Consider the following 7949-nt stretch of genomic DNA (forward strand, 5'->3'; position numbering starts at 1 on the left):
CAACTACAGAAATGCTGATGCGTGAATGCCTAACCGGGACCAAAGGCCCTCCTGCATGGGCTCCGCGCACAGGCCACGTGGAGGCTCATCTGTCCCGGTTCTGGATACAAAAGGCCCTTACAAACCGGGGTGAACCGGGACAAAAGGCCCTTACGAACCGGGACAACAGGCCCTTTTTCTACTATTGTATGAACAAGGTCTTAACGCCCATGTGAGTGGCTGTATGCTTGCCCAACGATGTGCGGCTCCTTGATTATCTCATAATTAATATCGTATATATAGTACTAGTATCAGCTTAGTAAATTGCAGGCACGTGCCCTGCAATCGCCTTCCGCCTAGATCAGTGAGGCCGTGTCTTTTTCGACGTTGCGTAGCGGCACGCGAGGCGCCATGGGTCCAGATCTGGTCAAATGCCTCGATGAAGTCACCATGTGTCCAGATCTGATCAACAAAATATCTATGCCTCTCCATCCACTAAACAGGCAGCGCTTGTATATCTTCCTAGCTCCAGCAGCAGCTAAGCTATAGCCAATATCCATGCGCCCCCAAGGGTAATTGACAAAAACTATCGCTTTTGGGGTACACGGACTCGCGCACCTCCGTGGCGGGGCGGCGCTACAAGGACAAGAGAGACGGCGATGTGCTGATGCTTGCTGCGTGCGTGCCCATGGTGCCTCCGTTTGTATCTGGATTCCATTGAGAACCTCTTTGTATAATAAATTTGCAGATGAATGTAAAGGACTTGATTGGCAGACGCGTTACAAAATTATCAAAGGGTCTTGTGAAGGTTTAAAATACCTTCATAAAGGATTGGAAAAACCATTTTACCATTTGGACCTAAAACCAGACAAAATACTTCTAGATGGAAAAATGGCCCCCAAACTTGCAGTTTTTGGTCTGTCCAAAGTTCTACAGCGAAGAACCGACCAAGGTGACAAAAGGCACTGTTGGAACTATGTAAGTAAATGCTTGCAGCTAATTATTCCATTTCTATTGAAGACATTGTATTTATGATATATATTCTTGTTGCCATATGCAGTGGATAAATGCCACCTGAATATTTATTTGGAAATGTGGTCTCAAACAAGCTAGACATATTCAGCTTGGGTGTTGTAATGACCAAGATAATTGCAGGGCCCAGTGGCCACACCAGACATGCTGAAATGCATTACCAAGAGTTTTCTGATCAAGTAAGAAAGATATCTTTCGTCGATTGGAAAAAAAATGTCATTATGATATGGTGTACGTGTGTATGTTGTAATTCTAACTTTACACGTGGATCACACAGATACTAGGAAATTGAAGAAAAAGGTCGAAAGAAACGTGGAGTTCTCCTGAGCCACTAGAAGCACAATGCCGGCAAGTGAAAATATGCATTGAGATTAATTGCACTGAGCTGCATGGAGATGGATAGGCACAAAAGGCCAAGTATTATGGATATCATACATGAACTTAATAAGACTGAAATTTTTATTGAAAAAGTTACTTATTATGGACAAGATCCATCACTGCCACTTGCTTCCACTTCAAATGGTGTTCAACCTGCAGCATCACCTCCATCTTCAACATCACCTCCACCATCTTCTCCAACATCATCTCCCATAGCCATCAGATCTGACTTTCGGCACAAGATCTTGATGAAATGAACATAACGTGGGGTGCTAAAGATCAATTCCGGGAAATATCCAAAGCCGAGGTATGTAATAATCCTAGTTGCCATCACAATCAGCTCATTCTTGCAGAAACTAAGTGTTTTCTATCATTTGTGGCCCTGGTCGTTGAGGTGACAGGTGTAGGAGAGAAAGAGGAAGCATTTGCAAGGGTTCAAGAGATGCTCGACAATATGGACTAACTGGTTGGACTGAGAAGAGAATGCTGAGTCCGGTTCATAAAAGCCAAGATCGAGGTCGACGTGGCATCCTTTGACCAAATTGTGAAGAAGAGGCGTGGAGGCTTACCGGGAGGACAGTCCACACTGGTCTCACGGTGGGTGGACGACGCGAACGGAAGGGAGATGGCGCTACCGGGAACACCATAAGCCAAGCAGCCAACCCCTATCCTGTACCATCAAAGAGCAACTCGCCATGGCTAGGTCTCTCACCCTGGGAACCAGCAAGAGGATGCAAATCTTGTTCTGGACAAGTCGATCTGTATTTGTGTGCATGGGAAACAATATGCATATGTGGCATGGTATGTGGCCTTAATTGATGTCCTTATTCTAAATGAGAGTTTTCATTACCACCAGAGTTCGACGAAATTCCCTTTTCTCAGAAAAAAAAAATAACCATTCAGCTGTAAAGGAAAGAGTCCACTCAGTTTCTTTAGCAGTGGCGGCTTCAAATACAGGAAGGCGGAAGACCGGAAGTCCATCCTCCGATTCTCGCGGCGGCGGCGGCAACTTTGGGAGGAGTGGACTTGCCGGCGGCGGCAACTTTGGGAGGAGTGGACTTGCCGGTGGCGAGGTGAGGCGAGGCGAAGTGGCCGAGAAGCATCCAGACGCTCCGTCCCATTCCCATCCCTACTCGTCGTTTGATTGTTTCTTTGCTCCGCAGCGCCGACGACGCCCGCAGCCTACTCGACGGAATGCCTCCTAGGAAGAAGCTTAAGGGTGTGCCGTCGGTGTGCGCCACCGACCGCATCGGCACCCTCCCCGACAATATGATCCATCACCTGCTCTCTTTCCTACCAGCGCAGGCGGCTGTGCGGACGTGCGTGCTCGGCCGCCGTTGGAGGTCCGCCACAGGCCTGCGCTTGTTGGCCTCGACGACGACGACGACGAGATGCCTGTCCAAGCCCAAGGCCTCCGTAAGTTCGTGGACTATCTGCTGGTCCTGCGTGAGCGCACGGACCTAGACACTGTTGAGATCAGATTTGACACTTTCCTGGACGACGACGTACCTTATGTGAACCTATGGGTCCGTTCTGCTGTGATGTGCAAAGTTCGGGTGCTCACCCTTCATGTCTGTGTCGACATTCAATACCTCAGCCTAGATGATGTGCGCCTCGCCTCTCGGCATCTGAGAACGCTGGACCTTCAGGGTGTAGCTCTACAGAAGACCTTCCTTGATTTTGCTAGGTGTCCAGCATTGGAGGATCTGAAGATGGTTAATTGCCTCATCAACGCCAATAAGATATCATCTCGTTCCCTGAAGCATTTGAGCATCATCGATTGTCGCTCTTACTTGGATTGCAGGATCTGTGTTTCTACTCCGGGCCTTGTCTCTCTGGAACTAGATGCGTTTGATGGTTCAACCCCTTTTCTTGAAAACAAGGCGTTGCTAGAGACTGCATTTGTCTACCTAGGCAAGGACTGCCACGATGTCTGTTTGAATTATGAATCTGGTGTTTTCTGTGGAGCTAATGATACTACATGTAAGAATTGTGTTCCTATTAGCGACGATTGCAGCAGCGGTTGTGTGCTTCTAGATTGTATCTCAACTGCTAAACACCTCAAGTTGATATCTGCAATTGGAAAGGTATGCCACTTGCACTATCAACATCATTGCTGGAAATAGGCAAAAAAAAAAAAACTGATCACATATGCATCACCAGCAACTGGGGGGGTGGGGCAGTTGTGTTCTTAGAGTTTGATCTTTATCTCTCATTCTCATTGATTGTTTACTTTTGACAGAGATCTTACTTCTTAGAGTTTGATCTTACTGTTTCAGTTTATCTTCTCAAGAGATTTGAAGCACTGCCCTGCATTTAGCAAGTTAAAGACTTTATCACTCAATGAGTACTGGTGCGAGGCTCCTGATTTGCATCCACTATCTTGCATTCTGAAAAACTCACCAGTTCTAGAGAAGCTCACTCTAGAACTTTTTCCCAAGGTATAAATCATCTAACATGGACACTTGCTCCGCTGCTAAAGTTATTATTGATTATCCATTTTTGTTAAATGATTCTGCGTACCACAGGGACAAAATCCCAAATTGGAAATAAAAGGAAGCTACTGTTGCATGGAGAAACCGTCTGCAATATCAGAGCACCTTAACGTAGTTGAAGTCAAGTGTGATGTGGTCGACGAGAGAATTCTCAAAGTTCTGAAGTTCCTGTGTGCATTTAACATACGTAAGTTGACTAATGACACTTTACATGCTCTCTATATTCTGAAATTAGATTTAATATATGTGCAAAAAGTAGAAAGCAGGCAGTGAATAGGAAACTTCTGAATTATCAATGAAGAACAGTTTGTAGGGATTCCAAATGTAGGCATGAAAAATCTGGAGCTTGCCTGGTGAGGGGCAGGCAGGAACACCAATTTAATCCATTTTGTTGGTAAATGATGTTTAGTCTAACCGTGTTGCCGAAACAATTAGTGATGGACTTGTTCATTAGTTGTGGTTTTGTGGGCACTAGCACAAATGCCTGAATCTATTAGTTCAGAGTTGTTGTACAATATCTTCAGTTCTTCACATGTTCATTTGCACTGATAGTAACCCAAATCCATAGTAACACAGTATTTTGACTCATTGTGTTGTCGAATAGTTTGTGCTAATAAATAGCAAAATTTATAAGCTCGCTAGATCTTAGCTGCTCCTTGCCATTGTGGGCTAAAATTCGACACTCGGTTTGGTTGTAATTCTGGCACTAAATTTTTTGGTATTTTTATAGACTTGCTGTTAGATTTAAGCCTATTGTTGTGTCATTGAGTTGAATAAGTGCATGCCTGTGTGCATAAGTGTGAACGGTACAACTGTGTGGTATGCCGAAGTGCAGCGGCGTGTTGCAGTTCGCCTGCAACTGAAGCCAAGTTGCACAGGTGACCAAATGCGTCTCTGTCTTGGTGAGTTGAACCAGCTGCGTGCATAGGTTCAGTGTTTAAGTCGGTTGTGTTGGCAATCGAATCATGTATAAGTCAGGCATTTGTTGTACTGAACAGGCTAACTGAAAAAGAAAAAGAAAAGGGGTGTGTGTTGCCCGGAACCCAAATACTACTGTTTGTCCTCTGTTTTTCAGTTACTCTGTTTTTGCTCTGAAACTATGAAGTGGGCACCGTTCTGAAAAACTCCGTGTGTGTGTGTGTGTGTGTGTCTGTATCCACTGAAATCAGAGAGAGGGTCTGAGCCAAGACATGCATGGGGAGTCTTTACAGTTATACGTAACGTTTTCTTCAAAAATAAGTCTATACATAACATGTCAAGTAGTGTATGCCATGATTGCTTATTTCACATTTCCTTTGCTGTGAAATTGCTTTTGACATTTTCTGTGTTCTTGTTTGGGAGCAGTTTAGCTAGATGTTTTCATGTTAGCTTATCAGCTAGAAGTGGAATTATTTGTCGCAGAAATGGATAAAAATGGATGTATAAAAAGGACAGGCCCAGTGCATAGAAGCTCCCACACAAGGTGGGGTCTGGGGAGGGATTATAGGAACCTGGCAGGCCCAGTACATAAAAATGGATGTATGTAGAACTAAATTACGTCGAGATATATCCATTTCTCCGACAAGTAATTCCTGGCAGAGGGAGTACCAAATATAGTGGAAGTTTGTGCCCAAATTCTTATTAAGATAAATTGCACCTGTGGAAGTTTGTTCCCAAATTCATATTAAGATAAATTGCACCTGTGGAAGTTTGTGCCCAAATTCATATTAAGATAAATTACACCTGGTAAAGTAAATCTCCATCATACATTCATACTTACCGAACTTTGTTCCAGTATCTTCATTTTAATTATGGAGTAACTGAGCACTTTTTTACTAATGCAACACATGAGAGACTTACATTGTTTTTCCAATCTTGTACAGTATTTAATTTCGAGTAAGGGTGAGAAGATCCGGGTTGTTGTGGATCTGGCATGTCTCGACCAGTAGGAAATACTAGGCCTATTCTACTGAGAGGAATGGTGTAGAATCCGCAGTGTGCAACTTATGAACTCTAGATCTTATGCGTATTCTACTGAGAGGAATGAACTCTAGTCCATAGAATTGCATATGTTGCACTTTTCGATTGCGCTCCTGTTGATATATTTTTCTGATGTTATATCTAGGCAGAGAAAATTGAAAGTGAGCTGCAGCTCTGAGCTTGTGTTTCGAGCAATGGGAGGGATACTCAGCAGTTGCTACTCTACGAGGTGATCTCAGCTCCATTCTATAGGAGCACTAGATCATAGAAGCACGCGTTACCGTGCCTGTCTATATTGAATAATTAATGACAAGTCTTCCTCTGATCCAAATTAATCGACGCAGCCTCTATACAATGTCAGTAGTAAAATATATAGAAAAAAAATAAAAAGGCCTGAACTTTTTTATAGATGATACATGAGTTATATACAAATTAAATGTTAATGTCATGATGTGTTGTATTCCACTGGTTTATCCTTGACTGGGTGTTTGTACGATAAATCTTACTGTACTTTGTAACTGAGCGAAATTTCGTAAGATGGCATGGTTTGGACTTGGGTCTGTCTCCACCAATGGATGAAATATTGACTAACGGCCGGCGGGATGGATCTTTAATCTATCTAATAAATATCTAATGGCCGGCCGGATGGTTCTATGACACGTCGGCCAAAGCAAGCAGTGCCATCTCCTGGAGGCGACGACGGAGCACAGCAGCAGCAGGCAGGCCTCCATTTCCCTGGCTCAAGCTCCAGCTGCAGGTCAGTACTAGGTTCTTCTGTTCTTCTGTTGCAACCCCCAAGCAAGCAAGCAAGCTAGCTAGATTGGTCCAGGTTCTGATGCAACTAGCTTAATACATCTGATGATCTCACTCGATTCGTGAGCTGTTATTTTATCATCATGATGCACTATGCTATACTATGCACCTTGGCGATCCATCCGCTCGATCGATCAATATATGTGTTGGTTAATTCTTAATTTATGTATGTTCTAAAATGGTCGTGATGAATAAGGATATAACTTGTGCGTACCAACAGAGACTCTGAAGCCATGGAGCCAACAAGCCTAACGATGGGATTATTATAAAAGATCACGATTAATTTCTCCAAGGAGCGAGTACTTGGTGAAGGTGCATTTGGAATAGTTTACAGGGTAAGATTCTGTTAACTCTTGTTCGCTGTGACACGTAACCAGCAAACAAAGCTTGATACTTATGGTTTCTGCTTGTCCTCACATATGTGATCCATGTCATGTGCGGATAATACAGCCGACGAAGCTGCGAAGACCGCCCTTGCCGAGATCAAGAGATGATTGGAGACGGGGATGGAGATGAGGATAGCTCTGGACAGAGCTGAGCTTTACTTGTGAACTAGTGTTGCACTGCCTTTATGCGATCTATATGATCTGTGTGAACTTAATTTCATGTTGCTATGACGGAGCTGAACTTAATTTCATGGTGTGAACTAGTGTTGCACTGTCTTTATGTGATCTCTAGCTATGATCGATGCTTCTGAACATAATTTTTATGTTTCTATGAAGATTGTTATATGCATGTTTAATTTGCTTACATATGAGCCGACTCCATTAGTCTGTGATTCATATTGTCTTCAATTTGTAGAAAGTGGGCGCCTCCGATTCAAAATCCAACATGGTCAAGATACAATGGCCCGACCTCGCCAAGGGGGCACACGCAGTGTTGGTAATGTGTGATCGCACGTATTACCGTTATGACTTTTTGTGTGGATTTTTTATCTTCCATCTATGAACACAACAAATGAATGAGGATGGGCTCGATGGTATCCTCGAGTACCCCTACTGTTCTGACAATGGGGGTATGTGCAACGATCCTCGTCTAGAGAACGATAGGTACTTCTTGTTAATGCTTAAAGAGGACTACAAAAATTATACGGTAATTTCTGCACATACTTCCTTCTTAACTAAACATGTCCCGTGTAATTTCTGTTTTTTTTCTTCTGAATCCGACTAGTACATCCCCTGCTATGCAAGGCCTTTTGTCCTAGAGAAGCTGCATATCGAAGACAGAGATGACATTGCTGAAAGGACTGTTTACCTGAAGATGAAACACGGTTTTGTTTTCGAAGCTATGATC

The 7949-nt window shown here is 43.6% G+C and overlaps 1 pseudogene; it reads left to right on the forward strand.

Moving 5' to 3' along the window:
* Positions 1-2084: 2084 nt before the first annotated feature.
* Positions 2085-7337, forward strand: LOC119358470 (annotated as a pseudogene).
* The last annotated feature ends 612 nt before the right edge of the window (positions 7338-7949 follow it).

The sequence above is a fragment of the Triticum dicoccoides genome, chromosome 2A (assembly GCF_002162155.2).
Source record: "Triticum dicoccoides isolate Atlit2015 ecotype Zavitan chromosome 2A, WEW_v2.0, whole genome shotgun sequence".
In the NCBI taxonomy this organism is placed as follows: domain Eukaryota; kingdom Viridiplantae; phylum Streptophyta; class Magnoliopsida; order Poales; family Poaceae; genus Triticum; species Triticum dicoccoides.